Source organism: Schistocerca nitens, chromosome 8 (genome assembly GCF_023898315.1).
Source record: "Schistocerca nitens isolate TAMUIC-IGC-003100 chromosome 8, iqSchNite1.1, whole genome shotgun sequence".
NCBI classification, from domain to species: Eukaryota; Metazoa; Arthropoda; class Insecta; order Orthoptera; family Acrididae; genus Schistocerca; species Schistocerca nitens.
The window spans coordinates 175,594,712-175,610,933 of NC_064621.1; the positions used below are offsets into that span (position 1 = coordinate 175,594,712).

Genomic DNA, 16,222 nt, shown 5'->3' on the forward strand with positions numbered 1-16,222 from the left:
ATATATCATTATCGCCAGCCTACATAGGGATAAATGATCATCAATGAGAGCTCGTCCAGAAATATTTAAGCGTTTGCTTTTTCCAAGCGCTGTTATAGAGTGGAACGTAGAGAAATTGTAACCTCCCCCTCACTTATCGATCTTAATGACAGTGAAAAATTAAACCGCGTGTACCTAATGGAAATTTGGGAAAGCAATCGTCACCGAAGTTAATCTGTCGGTAAAGAGGGAGGAAAGGGTTACATCTAAATGAAAGCAAAAATGCAAATGAAACTGGTGGAAATTAATTTTGAAAAGGGGTAAAGTTAATAAAGAAAGTAAATGTGCGGCCGTTACGTTAACAATTAACTAGCGGTAATTAGATATTTGAGATTTGGGGGAAATTACGGTCGCCAGTCCTAAGGACAATTACTATAGTAACTGAAAAAGAAAGGTTATTACACATATAATTAGCACTAGAAGCGTGGCAACTGAAGGTTGACACGTGTAGTGTGAAAACTGAAAGTTTGTCAGAAGTAATAAATTTCGCTACACTCTGACTTAATTTAGCAAAAGAATTAATAAAACCGGAAAATCGAAAGTTAATTTAGTGACTGAAGTTAATAGTGAGCTTTCTTTCTGAAGCACATCGAAATTCAGTAAAATACGGTTAGTCTTGGACTACCTCAACAATCATTTCAAAAGCTACTTGAATCTACGCAATTTAGAAATAAGAGATTTAACTTCGAACTTGAATTAAATGATTCTGAACAATTAACAATAGTAAAATTTAGTACGTACCAAGCTGAGCTGCAGTCACAGGTAAGCTAAAATATGCTAACAAAACTCGCACTCTTAATTTGTGCTCGTGTAATCTAAATATTGTAGCCAGCTATGAATACTTTAACTGAACTTTGAAATTAAGGCAGTGAAATTGAATTATATTATTTTAATGCTGGCGTTTGAATTTCAACGACACTCGGGTTCATTTCGGAAAAGGAAGGGACCCTGCTTGGCAATGCAATTGGGACAATGAGCAACAAATGTTCATGCTAAGTTGCTGTATTTTAGTGATGGTAATGGAATAGTTTGAAAATATGTCTGCCATACAATTCTAAAACTTTACATGCTTTCAGTCTTCCTTGTTGGTTGATTGAAGGTTTGAAGCCGTCGATCGAAGAGGTGGCGCCAGTCACTCATTGTCGGCCGTCGCTGTTGCAGAAGCTGGTTGTTTGCGCGCCTTCTTCTCGACACGGTCACCAGACGAAACGGGCTCTTGATGTACGCCAGCTAATGCTTCCCGTCCGCGACACCGTGTCAGAAACGATTATAGCAAGTCGAGCGCAATTACATGCTGCCAAACCCCGAAAGCGCGGCAACTCGCAGGAGCGTCACACAACACCTGCTCCACTCGCTACTCCAGCCAGACTCTCCCTGCTCTGCCCGCGCTCCACGCGGCAGAGTTAACACTACCAAAGATCCTAAACACTTTGGTTCTCCACACGACCTATCGATGTATTCGTTCGATAGCATAGTTTTCCCTAGGCCAGACCCAGCGTATAAATACAAATAATATTCACAAAACAAACCAATTATAAATCGACATAAATGCATAAATATATACAAATAGTAAAACAATTACAATATACAAAGACACAGAAATGTTATATCTTCAGGTAACAAAATAAGGAAAAAAATTTGCAGTGCAATAGATGGAAATAGGAGGATATGCATTTCCGGCGTTACAAAATGCTCTGAAGTTGGCCCGAAGAGCCCTCCTTCAGGCACTGAGTTGCAAAGTTGTCATGAAGAGGTAGCTGTAGGTACGCTGATTGCTACGTTTCAACTGCTGTTCCACATATCTCCAGGCATTTTCTGTGGGGTTAAGATCGGGTAACTTATCGGGCCACTCGATATGTAATACGATTCCTGAGTGTACGCAAATCAGAAACATACGCATGCATCCCTGTTGACTCTGCTATTGTCATCTTGGATGACAGGAGTGTCCTCAGCATACTCATCATGAAGACGTAGAAGGAGTGGCAACATTGGTCACCGAGAATGTGGAACCAAACATCTTGTTCGCTGCAACTTGAATGACTGGCCCAAGTCGAGGTACGAAAAACACCTCTAAAACAACAGAGAACCATTTTGGTCTGAACTACACCGTCCACTCACTGCCTCTTTGGGTTGTCTGTGCACTCGACACCTGGCGTCATTTGAAAAGATGCAACGTGGCAGCTTGTCGGACCACACTACGTGCCTACGGTCAGCTGCTAACCAGTTTCTGTATTGTTCAGCCAACTGAAGGGAACTGTGAGCTGTGGCCTTTTGCGAGATATCCTAATCCAGATGTCAATTACATGCAGTTCCTTTTCACAACGTCGACTGGGGAAATAGCTGAGATCAACCAGCATTCACTAACAGCAGCTATCCCTGCCGGATTTGAAAAGAATTGTGTCCCAGTTAAGATCTTTTTACGACGACTGTTGTGCCACGTTACGTAGCTATGAATGGGGCGCTAGTCCTTATCCCTTTCACTGCTGTGGACGTATATTAACGTCCTGCTCCTCAGTTCACTAAGTGCTGTGAATGTGTATACACTCACCAGTTGTGTTTTCTTATTGTGCTATTGACGTCTGCATGCGTCCTCAGCCGCCGACCTTCCACTGCTACGGACGAGTTACATCCGTATCTCGACGGATAAAAAAGTTTCGAGTATTATGTTAGGTATATACCTCTTGCGTGCAATCATTTGAAAAAAACTCGTTTCGGTATCTTGAATTGTTTATGAAATATGACGATTGATAGGACCACATGATTCGCGATGCCTAAGGACGGAAATCGACGCGTGGCACGAGATCCTCCTTCGGAAATAAAAATCAGTAACTCGAGAACGAAACGAAATTTGTTTCTGCTATCAATTTTAATTAAAATTTCGATATGTTCTCTTCAAAATGGTCAAATGGCTCTGAGCACTATGGGACTCAACTGCTGTGGTCATCAGTCCCCTAGAACTTAGAACTACTTAAACCTAACTAACCTAAGGACATCACACACATCCATGCCCGAGGCAGGATTCGAACCTGCGACCGTAGCAGTCGCACGGTTCCGGACTGCGCGCCTAGAACCGCGAGACCACCGCGGCCGGCATATGTTCTCTACATTTCATTCACTGCCATGTATGAACCAAAATGAGTCATATGTAAAACTAATGCAATGCGTTTTTACCTCTGCAAACTGTTTCAAATTTTGTGCAAGCTTTACTTGATTTGATGCAGCGCAACAAGTATGACGTATAACGAATGGAAATTCAGTTCGTTATCGGTAGCGCACATCAGATAGTAAGATGGACAATAATAACTTTTTTCACCTAATAGTTTTCTTAGAATTGGATGATAAGTATTTCATATCTGCCGGAACGCCGTCCCTCAGAACAAGCATCAGCATCTGACGAGCAGTACAGCCACAGTAAAAGCCGCCCTCACCATGGAACGCGGAGACGACGCCCGTAGCAGCGAAAGGGAGGGTTACAGACACGTCGGACAGTCTGCGTTGATACATCAACAGTTCGGGCAACTTCATTCACGGTATGGTCATGGGCAGAGCCAAAGAACATAGCTCCTTTCTGCCATTCTGTCACGTCTTCATGTCGACCCATTTTGTCGCGCTGAAAACACACAGCCGGCTGGCACATACACAGCACTTCACTAGTGCGACTTACGTCAGAGATGAAGGGTCGCGTGATTGTCAAATGCCATTTCTAGAGCATCTACAGCGCTCCAAATCGATCAGTATGCCCTTATAAGGTGGTGACATTTTGTCCGGTGAGCTTACGTGGGTACCATACAAAGGGCGCATTTGGACGACAACAGAACAGGGTCCCACCACACTGGCATGTCAATGCCGTCGGTTGCCAAGTCGATGGATTGATAGGTCGGTAGCTACATGCAACATACCTTTTTTTTGTGCCTTGTTACTTCGTTCTCCAGTTTTCCCCCCGGGTGATTTTTCCCTGTGGTGTTTGTGAAGGGAAAAATTTACTCGGCTACCTTCGCCGTCGCGTTGCCTTGCTTTAGAACGCATTTTACCGCGAGTATGACCTGGAGAGAGAGTGATTATCGCTGAACATTTGTGATGTTACGAATTAGGTCTTAAGCGTACTGAAATTTGATTTTGGTGTTCATTGATGTTTTTAACTGGTCCGAAGACAACAGCTTTTCCACTGTAGTTGGAAAAACCTTGATTTCATTCTGCTACCATTTTTTCGGCTTTTTCCCCTTTAGCCTCATTTTTATGCACTTCCCATTAATTTCGCAAAACTCCACACGCTTTCACTTCTTACAAGTCGTGCTTTGGTTTCCCTTATGTTTGCACGAATATACTACCTTACAAAATTGTCCAATAAACTGTGGTTCGTGACTGGATGAGCCGTCTAGGGGAATGTCAGGCTGTAGCGCTTGGTCATCCGTCTCATCCTCCGCCCCCCTCACTCCCCGTCACCCCCCCCTCTTTCTCTCTCTCTCTCTTTCACACACACACACACACACACACACACACACACACACACACTTCTGTTCACCACTCGTTGTGTTTTACTACTTTACTCTCTTCTCTGTCGCGTTAATGCACTGTCTTGAGTAACGACGTAATCTACTTTCCAATTACGTGTGTGTGTGTGTATGTGTGTGTGTGTGTGTGTGTGAGCGAGAGAGAGAGAGAGAGAGAGAGAGAGAGAGAGAGAGAGAGAGAGAAAGAGCACAGAAACTTTCAACCAAACTTGTCTCTTAGTATTTTAGTACGGGTGACAAAGAAACAGACTTTGAAGTCCAACAAGCGATTTCCTCGTCTTGAAAACAGAAATTATTAAGTGCAGTACGCTGCTGACGTTGTCTCAATTTAGAGCCAAAATTTCGAATCAGTAGAAAAAAGAAACGTGTAATACTGCTTGAAATGGAATCATTTGAGTATTAAATGCCTGATCAGCGTTACGTGTTTAGGAAATATGCGTCAGTAGTGTCTAGGGTCGACTTCATTTCATCACGTGCGACATACGGTAGCTACGGTAGCGGTCTGAAGTCTCCTCTCTGTTACTTTTCGGGTTCCGCTCTTCAGTTTCCAAATGAAAAGAGATACAGTGTTGATCCACCTGCGGTTTTCATCAAACCGCAGGAACAATATACGCTGTAGGTATCTGGTGTGTAACAGACAACTACAGATCCTTTGCTCGAAGGTACCTACAAGCATTTCTCATATAATTTCAACTTCATTGATGTATTCGACTAACAGAGAGATTCGAAGGTAACTAAATTATTTCGGTTATGTTGCGAATTGATAAGATGATACTTAGGGGCTATGGATAAATGCGTATTTTTACTTTACGAGAACTCCCTCTGCAAAGACGATCAGTAGCTTTTATGGTCCTTCATAATATTACCACCACACAAGAAATACTATGCCCCCCCCCCCCCCCAAAAAAAAAATTGCGCACTGGAAAGAAGACGTTGATTTTGATGCGATTAGAGCATATGCCATCTGATAGACCTACTGAAAATGGTTTCAGAGTCGGCGGCGGCGGCCATCCTGATTTAGGTTTTCCGTGATTTCCCTAAATCGCTCCAGGCATATACCGGGATGGTTATTTTGAAAGGGCACGGTCGAATTCCTTCCCCGTCCTTCCCTAATCCGATGGAACCGATGACATCGCTGTTTGGTCCCCTTCCCCAAATCAACCAATCAACCCAGAAACCAATGACCCAACCAACCACCTACGTCGTCCCCCAACAGAGAGCGTCGTGGCATAGCTAGCTACCAGAGCTCCATCTGTGTCTACCCCACAATAGGGAATGCTCACAGTCAGAAGGCTCATTGAGGTGCAAAAATGTGAAGGAAGTAGGCAACAATGCTACGGAGACGCACTCGTGTTTCCTACAGCCCACTGAGTGAGTTTCAAAAGGATCAGATTGTGGCCCACAGAGTGGCGGGATGGTCCTTTCAAAGGATTGCCACCCAAGGTGGACGTGGAGCGTCAGTTGTGCAACGATGCTGGTACCAGTGGTCGCGTGAACATTCTCAAACCCGCAGGGCAGCAGTGGAAGAATGTACAGCTACCACAGCAGAGATAAGCGGGCTTGTGAATCCTGACGTGTTAACACCAACCGTTGAGAACCGGTTATTAGCAGTGGGACCACAAGCACACACATCTCTAGCCCGTCCTCCATTCACGTCACAGCATCGATGAGCTCGGCTCGACTGGTGCCATCAGAGGATCACCTGGGAGATGGAATGGCGCGCCGTGGTCTTCAAGTGATGGTCGTTTGCGCGTACAGCTGGTGAGCGCTGTCTCGTAGAGTTCATTTGTCCAAGATATACTGGCCCTATCCCAGACCTTATGGTCTGGAATGCGATAAGGTGCCCATCTAGTTCACCTTCGGTGTATCTGGAGAGGATGCTAATCAGCGCTGCTTTCGAGCAGAAGGGTATTAGACACGTTCTTTCACTGTTCTTGGTACAGGGAAGTGATGCGTTTTTCTAACAGGATAATGCTCGCCCACACACTTCCCGTGAAAATCAACGTTCTCTGAAAGACGTGCAGAAACTTCACTGGCCAGTACGATCTCTGGACCTGTCTCCAATCGAGAACGTGTGGGCTGTGATGGGACGAAAAGTGACTCGTGAGACTCGTCAACCAACAACTTTTACAGAATCAAGTGAACAGGTCGAGGAGGCGTGGCATAACGCTTCCCAGAACAGCATTCTCTACGATCGACTGGGTGGCAGAGTCTGCACTTGCACTGCTGCCTGTGGAGGCTACACCAGCGTCGGTCGATACCTGCTACCTCAAAACCGCGTGTACTATTGATCCGTAAATGTAATCATTTCATGTACTCCATATTAACTGTTTAAACAATAAATCTTGAGTAATTTGCATACCTCTAAAAGGGAGTTCTTCTATACTGACAACAATACAGTGACTGTTGTCCAAGTTCGTTCAAAAATGGTTCAAATGACTCAGACAACTATGGGACAACATCTGAGGTCATCAGTCCCCTAGAAAAAATGGTTCAAATGGCTGTGAGCACTATGGGACTCAACTGCTGAGGTCATTAGTCCCCTAGAACTTAGAACTAGTTAAACCTAACTAACCTAAGGACATCACAAACATCCATGCCCGAGGCAGGATTTGAACCTGCGACCGTAGCGGTCTTGCGGTTCCAGACTGCAGCGCCTTTAACCGCACGGCCACTTCGGCCGGCAGTCCCCTAGAACTTAGAACTACTTAAAGCTAACTAACCGTAGGACATCACACACATCCATGCCCGATGCAGGATTCGAACCTGCGACCGTAGCAGCAGCGCGGTTCCGGACAAGCACCTAGAACGGCTCGGCCACAGCGGAAGGCTGCAGAACATAAACTGCTGTCTATGGTGATCACATACCCTATTAAAAACCACGCCTTGGCTTTTGTAATCTCCAGGGGATCATCATAAATCGCGGTGACTTCAGTGTAATTGTCGTCCTTGACTCAAAGTGTTGGTTCTGTGCCGGCTGGGGTGGCCGAGCGGTTCTAGGTGCTACAGTCTGGAACCGCGCGGCCCCTACGGTTGCAGATTCGAATCCTGCCTCGGGCATGGATGTGTGTGATGTTCTTAGGTTAGTTAGGTTTAAGCAGTTCTAAGTTCTAGGGGACTGATGAGCTCAGAAGTTAAGTCCCATAGTGCTCAGAGCGATTTGAACCATTTGTTGGTTCTGTGCATTTCATTGCGTATTTCTCTCAGTTACTTTTGTACTGTATTGTATCATTTCTTACTAAGTATGGTCCAAGTTTCATCCAGCTATATTACTTTGCAGTTACATATCACGCGAAAGTTAGCTTCTTCCTCATCTTTTGTACATCAGTGTTTATACGCTTCTACTAAATTGAGCCTCATGACCATGACACCTCCGCCCCCCCCCTCCACCTCCTCCCCCACCCCTCAGATCCGCGGCTGCAATAACCTGGTATCTGATTCGGACAGCAAAATCGATTAAGGGCCAGGATGTAAACACACCAGGGAAAATCAGTCTTCCGAAAATTGTTTTTGTCTTCGAAATTTTGGAAGGAATTCTGTGATTGGAACACAGCTATCGTTATAAAATGCTAAAAATCAAATAAAAACAGTCTCTATCGCGAGCTCCGTAGAAGTTAGTGACAACCGTACTTCTCGCTGCATCTGCCGTCCCTAGCAGCCATAATGGCAGTGAAAAGCCCGAAGATGGCCTGAGGAAGGGGCCGAAACCGGTTGCCAGCAAATAAAAAATCTGCAAACGCGACCGAGACTGTTTTTATTTGATTTTTAGTTCATGCCTTCCCTAAGTTGCGTGTGACGCAAACGTGGTGACAGACGAACCTGCGGGTGACCGAGCTGTAGTCGGTAAATCCGAGACACTGTCGCGGACATTAACTTGCGAACGCAGTCTTATTGTTCGCGCGTGCGTTCTCTTGACTCGGACAATCGAGAATGAACATCTCTTGGGAGGGAGCGCCGGACCGCAGCATCCAGCGAAACGGAGCGGGCCGTGGGGCTGGAGCGGCCCCCCGTGCCGTGCTCTACCTGGCCACAATGGCAGCCCCCTCTGCCTTTGTTATGTCCCGCTGGCTGCGGCTTTGTGTCTGCCCGGCGCTGCGCTAGGGGCTCTGCTGCTGCGAGCAGGCGCCTTTGCTCTGGTTCGCGCAGATGGACCGTTATTCGCAGTTGCCTTTACCGAGAGAGATGACACAGTGGTTCACCTACTGGACATGTATTCAAAAAGGGCGGGTTCAAATCCCAATCAGCCATCCTAATTTGAAATGCTTCTAACGTTCTCGATTTGCCTAAACGATTTATCAGACAGCGACGGCAGCACTATCAGATATTTCACTAACGATGGTTTCTCGTTGGATGAACTCGACGAAATGCAGAAAGATTTGATCAAACTTTCTCTTTGTTATAATAAATGGCAGCTTTCTTTAAATGTGGATAAATGGAACATAATCTCCTACAACAAAGAGAAAGAACACAACAGATTTGTCGTCAACAAGTTAAACCGAACCCTGGATCCTTCCTTGATTTGTCGGGATGATTCTGGAGAGTCCAGAACATCTCTAAAAGAAATCGCATGCGAGATTGCCGTGCAACCAATTCTAGAGTACTGTTCCAGCGTTTGCGGTCCTCATTCACTAGGCATGATGAAAAACGAATTCGGAGACGCGCTCCTTGGAGAAACGTTGCAGACCGTTGATTTGTTTATAGAGCCGCGAATGTTAGCACCGCAATCCACTAAAACATGATTAGGTGAAAGTTTTACGTTTCTTACCATGCACACCATGTCATACTGGGGCTTGTTAGCCTACGTAGAAAACATCTCACAGATAGGCGTATAAGCTAGCGTACGTAGAAAATCTCTCTTCCAACAGCGGTTCAAGAAGTGTCTGGAGCGCAGTTTATGGTCATTTTCATGTTACACTAAGTTCACTATGATACTGCTGTTCTTAAAGATGAATGAGACTAATACCGTGACTTACAAAACATGACTAGAACAAGTGATACTTCGTGTTTGGCAGATAACGCTGTATACTTCGAACATCAGTAGACCGAGCGAGGTGGCGCAGTGGTTAGCGCACTGGACTCGCATTCGGGAGGACGACGGTTCAATCCCGTCTCCGGCCATCCTGATTTAGGTTTTCCGTGATTTCCCTAAATCGCTTCAGGCAAATGCCGGGATGGTTCCTTTGAAAGGGCACGGCCGATTTCCTTCCCTCACCGAGCTTGCGCTCCGTCTCTAATGACCTCGTTGTCGACGGGACGTTAAACACTAATCTCCTCCTCCTCCTCCTCCTCGAACATCAGTACACAGGCACCCTGTAATTACAATGGTGAGCAAGCAAGAAGGCGGGTGCATGTAGCGTTCTGTTTACGCAGAGACAGCCTAGAAATATTTATACGCTCAGAAAGCTATCGCAGCAGCTTGTTAACGTAATACTAGACGTGGTCTCCACAATAAACCTGAAGTAACATGAAAACCAACACCAAATTTTCTTCACTCGCCCCAAGGTGCACGTTACAAACAGACGAGGCAGAAAGATGCTATCGACTTGTGTTGCGTGGTAAAGAGAGAGAGAGAGAGAGAGAAGCAGGCGGACAGGCACTTTCAGACTCGGAACAATTACAGAAAATACAGTTGCATCTTTCATAATGTTTGCATGTAATCGCCTATATGGTAACATACATACAGGTATTGGGATACTCCACAGACACCAAAGAATGAACCTTGCTATTGTTTAAAATGTGTCGCTGAAGGAGCGCCTTTTCTATGTGACTGAAGAATGTACTGTTAATGTTCTCCGAGAGAAAACATCTCTCCTACCATACTCTTGAGTAGCTTTCATAGCCTTACATAACTTGAAAGTTATGTGTACGCATAGATATTTGTGTTTTGTCTAATTGCAACCTGTCTACATCGTTGTGGGTCTTGTGCCAATGTTTTGTGTGAGCATGTAATAGCATCCAGGCGAACATAATCTAATGTAAATAAATTTGATGATGTGTAAGTGTCTTTAAAACGACTAGTATACAATAAAAAGTCACTGTAAAATAGTGTGTAAATAGTAACACAACAATTTAATTCGTTCGTGCGTTTACTTTGAGTGTACGTCGTTTAACAACGGAATTCGCAGAGTGCAGAGGAATCAGAGGCTGTTGCACTCTAGAGTCAAAAAGAAAACGCAAATAAAGCTTAATAGAGATTCGTGTGTCTGTGAAAAGATCTATGCGCGAAGCATACTACTAATTCCACTGTCATACCTTAGCAAAATACTCTGGCAGAGAACCCGAGAAAATTCTGGTCCCATGTAAACTCGCTAAGCGAGTCTAGGGCTTCTATCTAGTTACTCGTGACTCGTCTGGTGTGACAGGTCAAGATAGCAAAACGAAAGCGGAAGTTTTAAATTTCGCGTTTAAGAAATCGCTCATGCTGGAGAATCGTACAAATACCGTCGTTTGACCGTACAAAAGACCCCCATATGGACGACATAGTAATAAGCATCCCTGCCGTAGAAAAACAGCGAAAGAGTTGAAACCAAATAAGTCGTCAGGTGTGGATAGAATACCAATTTGGTTTTACAACGGCATTGAGCCCTTAATTAGCTTGTATGTATCGAGAATCTCTCACCCAGTGCAAAGTCCGAAGCGACTGGAAAAAGGGCAGCATTTGCCCGCGAAAGCAAAGGTCCCGAGTTCGAGTCTCGGTCGGGCACACAGTTTTACTACCAGGAAGTTTCATATCAGCTCATACTTCGCTGAAAAGTGAAAATCTCATTCTGGAAACATCCCCCAGGCTGTGGCTAAGCCATGTCTCCGCAATATCCTTTCTTTCAGGAGTGCTAGTTCTGCACGGTTCGCAGGAGAGCTTCTGTAAAGTTTAGGTGCTGGCAGAAGTAAAGCTGTGAGTGTGGTGTCACAGCCAGACTCCACACGTGCTAGGTGGTAGCTTAAATCGGCCGCGGTCCTGTAGTACATGTCGGACCCGCGTGTCGCCACTGTGTGATCGCAAACCTAGCGCCACCACAAGGCAGGTCTCGAGAGACTGACTCGAACTCACCCCAGTTGTACGGACGACAGAGCTAGCGACTAGACGTACGAAGCCTTTCTCTCTCATCAGCCGAGAGACAGAATAGCCTTCAGCTAAGTTAATGGCTACGTTAAAGTCACCTTTGTGCGATGTACCACAATGATTAATTAAAGATAAGTATTATACCAGCTACGTACTTTTCTTCATAGCATTAATTACGTATCCTGTTCCAGTACTTCACGCCCGTCTGCGTTAGTCTAGCGTGCCTTTTAAGCCACCTCTATCTACAAGGTGTTGGCCCAGCTGCCGACACATCAGTGAGGACGGGGCGTGCTTGGGTAGCTCAGAAGGGTAGAGCACTTGCCTGCGAAAGGCAAAGGTCCTGAGTTCGAGTCGCGGTCCGACACACAGTTTTAATCTGCCAGGAAGTTTCATTTCAGCGCACACTCCGCTGCAGAGTGAAAATCTCATTCTGGAAACATCCTCCAGGCTGTGGCTAAGCCATGTCTCCGCAATATCCTTTCTTTCAGGAGTGCTAGTTCTGCAAGTTTCGCAGGAGAGCTTCTGTAAAGTTTGGAAGGTAGGAGACGAGGTACTGGCAGAAGTAAAGCTGTGAGGACGGGGCGTGAGTCGTGCTTGGGTAGCTCAGTTGGTAGAGCACTTGACCGCGAAAGGCAAAGGTCCCGAGTGTGAGTCTCGGCCTGGCATACAGTTTTAATCTGCCAGGAAGTTTCATATTAGCGCTAACTCCACTGCAGAGTGAAAATCTCATTCTGGAAACATCCCTAACATCGTTTTGCTGCGGAATCCTAGAACATATTCTCAGTTCGAATATGGTAAATTTTTTTTTGAGGCAGTAAACTTATGTCCTCGAACAGCACGATTTAGAAAGCAACGCTCTTGCTAATCTCAGCCTGTCCTTTTCTCACATGATATACTGCCAGGGCAACAGGTAGACTCCATATTCCCAGATTTATGGAAAGCATTTCACACGGTACGCCAATGCAGACTGTTGAGGGGGGTACGAGCATACAGAATAGGTTCCCAGATATGTGGGGGGCTGGAAGACTTTTTGAGTAATAGAACCCAGAATGCTGTCCTCGACGGCGAATGTTCATCAGAGACAAGGGTATCGTCAGGAGTGAGCCAGGGAAGTGTGATAGGATCGCTGTTATTTACTATATACGTAAATTATCTGTCGGACAGGGTGGGCAGCAATTTTGCGGTTGTTTGCTGCTGATGCTGTGGTGTACGGGAAGGTGTCGAAGTTGAGTGACTGTAGGAAGGCACAAAATGACTTAGACAAAATTTCTAGTTGGTCTGATGAATGGCAGGAAGCTCTAACTATAGAATGTAAGTTAATGTGGATGAGTAGAAAAATGAACACTAATTTTCGGATACAGCTTCACTAGTGTCCTGCTAGACGCAGTCACGTCTTGTAGATATCTGGGCGTAACATTGCAAAGCGATATGAAATGGAGCGAGCGTGTGGGGGTGTGGTAGGGAAGGCGAATGATCAACTTTATTGGGAGAATTTTAGGAAAGTGTGGTTTAGCTATAAAGGAGACCGCATAGAGGATGCTGGTGGGACCTATTCTTAAGTCGAGCATTTGGGATAGCACCAGGTCGAACTAAACGAAGGCATCAATGCAATTCAGAGGCGGCATGCTAGATTTGTTACCGGTAGATTCGAACAACATACAGGTATTACGGAGATGCTTCGGGAACTCGGATGGGAATCTCTGGAGGCAAGAAGTTATTTACGAGGAACACTATTGAGAAAATTTGGAGAGGCTGACTGCAGAAAGAGTCTACTGCCACCAGCGTACATTTGGAGTTAACCGTGAATACAAGATTGCAGTGATTAGGGCTCATACGAAGGCAGATAGATGGTCGTTTTTCGCTCATTCCTTTTGCGTGTGGAACAGCGAAGGAAATAACTAGTTAGGGTACGGGATACCCTCGGCCACGCACCGTACGGTGGCTTGCGCAGTATGTAATTAGATGTGGATATTTCTTTTTTTACCAAATACTTTTATTTTAAAACCTTTAATTTTACAGGGCAGTTGCAATCGATTTGGCAGTAGTCACTGTATATGAAATACGTTCATTTTATTTCCGCTCAGTTTGGGTAATTTGATTTGTAATATTATTACTACTTTTGTTGACAAGTCGGTGGTGGTGTATTTCGAAACATCCCAGTCTCTATAATCGTTAAAGGCCAGGTAGGCCTGTTTACACCGTAACGGATGCGTCATCGTTCCCCACCGCTGGGCCCTGCTGGAGCGCTTTGACACCACAGACGCAGAGGCTGCCGCGGTATTAAGCTCGTTACTGTGGGCGGTAATCTACCCCAAGGACGAGCCCCAATGTGGAGCGGACGTCCGTCCCGCCCGGAGCTCTCCACCTGGCTACAGACCAAGTGGCGGTCCTCCGCTCGCAGCCGTGAGACGGTCTCGTGTTACGAAGAGGTCCGCAATTGCCGCGCTCGTTGTACCCGTAAACAGGAGAGGCGGTATGACGCTCTGGTTTCACGACAGCTGATACAGCATCGCCGGAAGTGCTTTTCCGGCCTCGTGGGACGCGGTCTGTTTAGGAGCAGCAGTTTGACGAGATTCGCCGATTTCTTCATCTGTTCAAAAATGGCTCTGAGCACTATGGGACTTAACAGCTATGGTCATCAGTCCCCTAGAACTTAGAACTACTTGAACCTAACTAACCTAAGGACATCACACAACACCCTGTCATCACGAGGCAGAGAAAATCCCTCTTCATCTGTGCTAAAATGTTATCTTAAAAAAGAAAACAGGTAGGAAATACGTTTAGGATTTTTAACTTTAGCAGTACCAAGGCATTTTCCATAACGCGCATTACCAAGAGAAGTGGGAGGGAATAAATAATTAAAACACAAACAAGTGAAACGTCCCCTTAGAAAAATTTATGAATTGCTATGCCGATAAACCTCTTACGTTATTTGATTTTCAAACAGCTCAGCAGAACTGAACGTACTCAGACATTCCTCTCTTTACTTATTCTGATCAACACTAAACTGACACACAATATTTTTAGCGCAACGCAGTCTGATTTTCAATAATCCCTACAAAAGAATGGCCCTGATTGACAATAACCTATACCTTTCACAAATCACGTACCTCACAAAAATCGTCGTTACTCGAACTACTGCAATACAGCGAGCGCCACTACTGCCAGCTAAATAAAAGATTCAAACTACTGAAGGCACTAACTACTGATAGACATAGTTAGCAAATAAAAGATTTTGATAAGAGGACAAACAATGTATATACCTGAATAATGTTCAAAAGTCATATATATATAATCAGTTCATGATATCCAGTATTACAAATTTACTCTTTCTGAGGGGACACACGTCCAGATCGTCCGCTCTCAAAATTCGGCCATCTCTCTCCCCACATCCACCACTGCTGGCGGCTCACCTCCAACTGCGCAATAGAGTTGTGGCGATTCGTGAATGAGTCGTTCATTTGAACGACTCTAAATAAAGAATCGTAAGAATCGAATCGTGATACGGACGAATCGTCGTTCAAAAGAATCGTAAGAACGATTGCGTGTTTCCGAGTCGTGACGATTCCAAGTTCCAACGATTCATCGATTCTTAGTACGCTATGCTACGAAGGAACCTTCCGAATCATGCCGAATGATTACGACCGCCAGATGGCAGTCAAGTGGAGGATGCGTGTGAACAAAGGAGCTCGGAAGGAACAAACGAAGTTTGTGGGCCGTACTATTACTCGTGAAAACCAAGCTGACATTTGGCGGGGGCTGACGGGAACGAGCGTAATTTCCCATTTACTATCCGTATGTAGTGCACATGCGCGGATTCGTATCGTCCTACGTTTTTCTGTGCTCTTTCCAATTCCACAGCATCTTATATTTCACAATAAAGCAACTGTCAGCCCTCACTCACACACTGCAAATTTAGCTTAACTTTTGTTTCGTCGAAATACAAAGCATAGGTATTTTGCTTTTAATTTGTCTGAGAACTTGCTTCTGCCACTACTATTTATGTGAGAAGACGACATACATCTAAAGTGTAGGATACAATCGCATACAGCGACATTACTTCACTGCTAATTTGCTAATTCTGCTAGTTCCACCACTGCCGCCACTAAATGGCTGTCGAACTAGACCAATATTACAGAGCCTATATAGAGAGAATGTAGGCTCTCTAACCATTACCTTTCTTAGCGGACCGCCGTGTAATACCGTCTTGAAACAAAAGCTTTTTAATTAATAATTTCAATTTCGAGTTTTCGAAAGTTATCGTGTTCAGATTCATATTAAATTTTAGTGAAGTAATGTCGCTGTATACGATTGAATCCTATTGTTTAGAAATATGTCATCTTCTCACGCAAATAGTAGTGACAGCGGCAAGTTCTCAGACAAATTAAAAGCATAATACCTATGCTTTGTATTTAGAAGAAATGAAAGTTAAGCTAAATTTGCTGTGTGGGATGGCTGTCAGCTGCGTTATGAATTACAAGGGTGATGTAGACTTCGAAAAACATCTTAGCACAGAAATACTTAGGATGATATGAGCCAAACCACGTCTGCCTCACTGCTAGATTTTGTTACTATAAAACAGACGTCTGTAGTTAGATACGTTCAAGCCACA

The 16,222-nt window shown here is 44.9% G+C and overlaps 1 protein-coding gene and 1 non-coding gene across 2 annotated transcripts in view; both read left to right on the plus strand.

The window, feature by feature from the left end:
• The window catches only part of LOC126198705 (chondroitin sulfate synthase 1), a 367,470-nt gene that overhangs the window by 184,333 nt on the left and 166,915 nt on the right, over positions 1–16,222 (plus strand). The gene's annotated exons all lie outside the window — the stretch shown is intronic.
• On the plus strand, positions 9,596–9,668 carry Trnaa-cgc (transfer RNA alanine (anticodon CGC)). Its single transcript has one exon. It is a non-coding gene; the product is annotated as a tRNA-Ala (tRNA).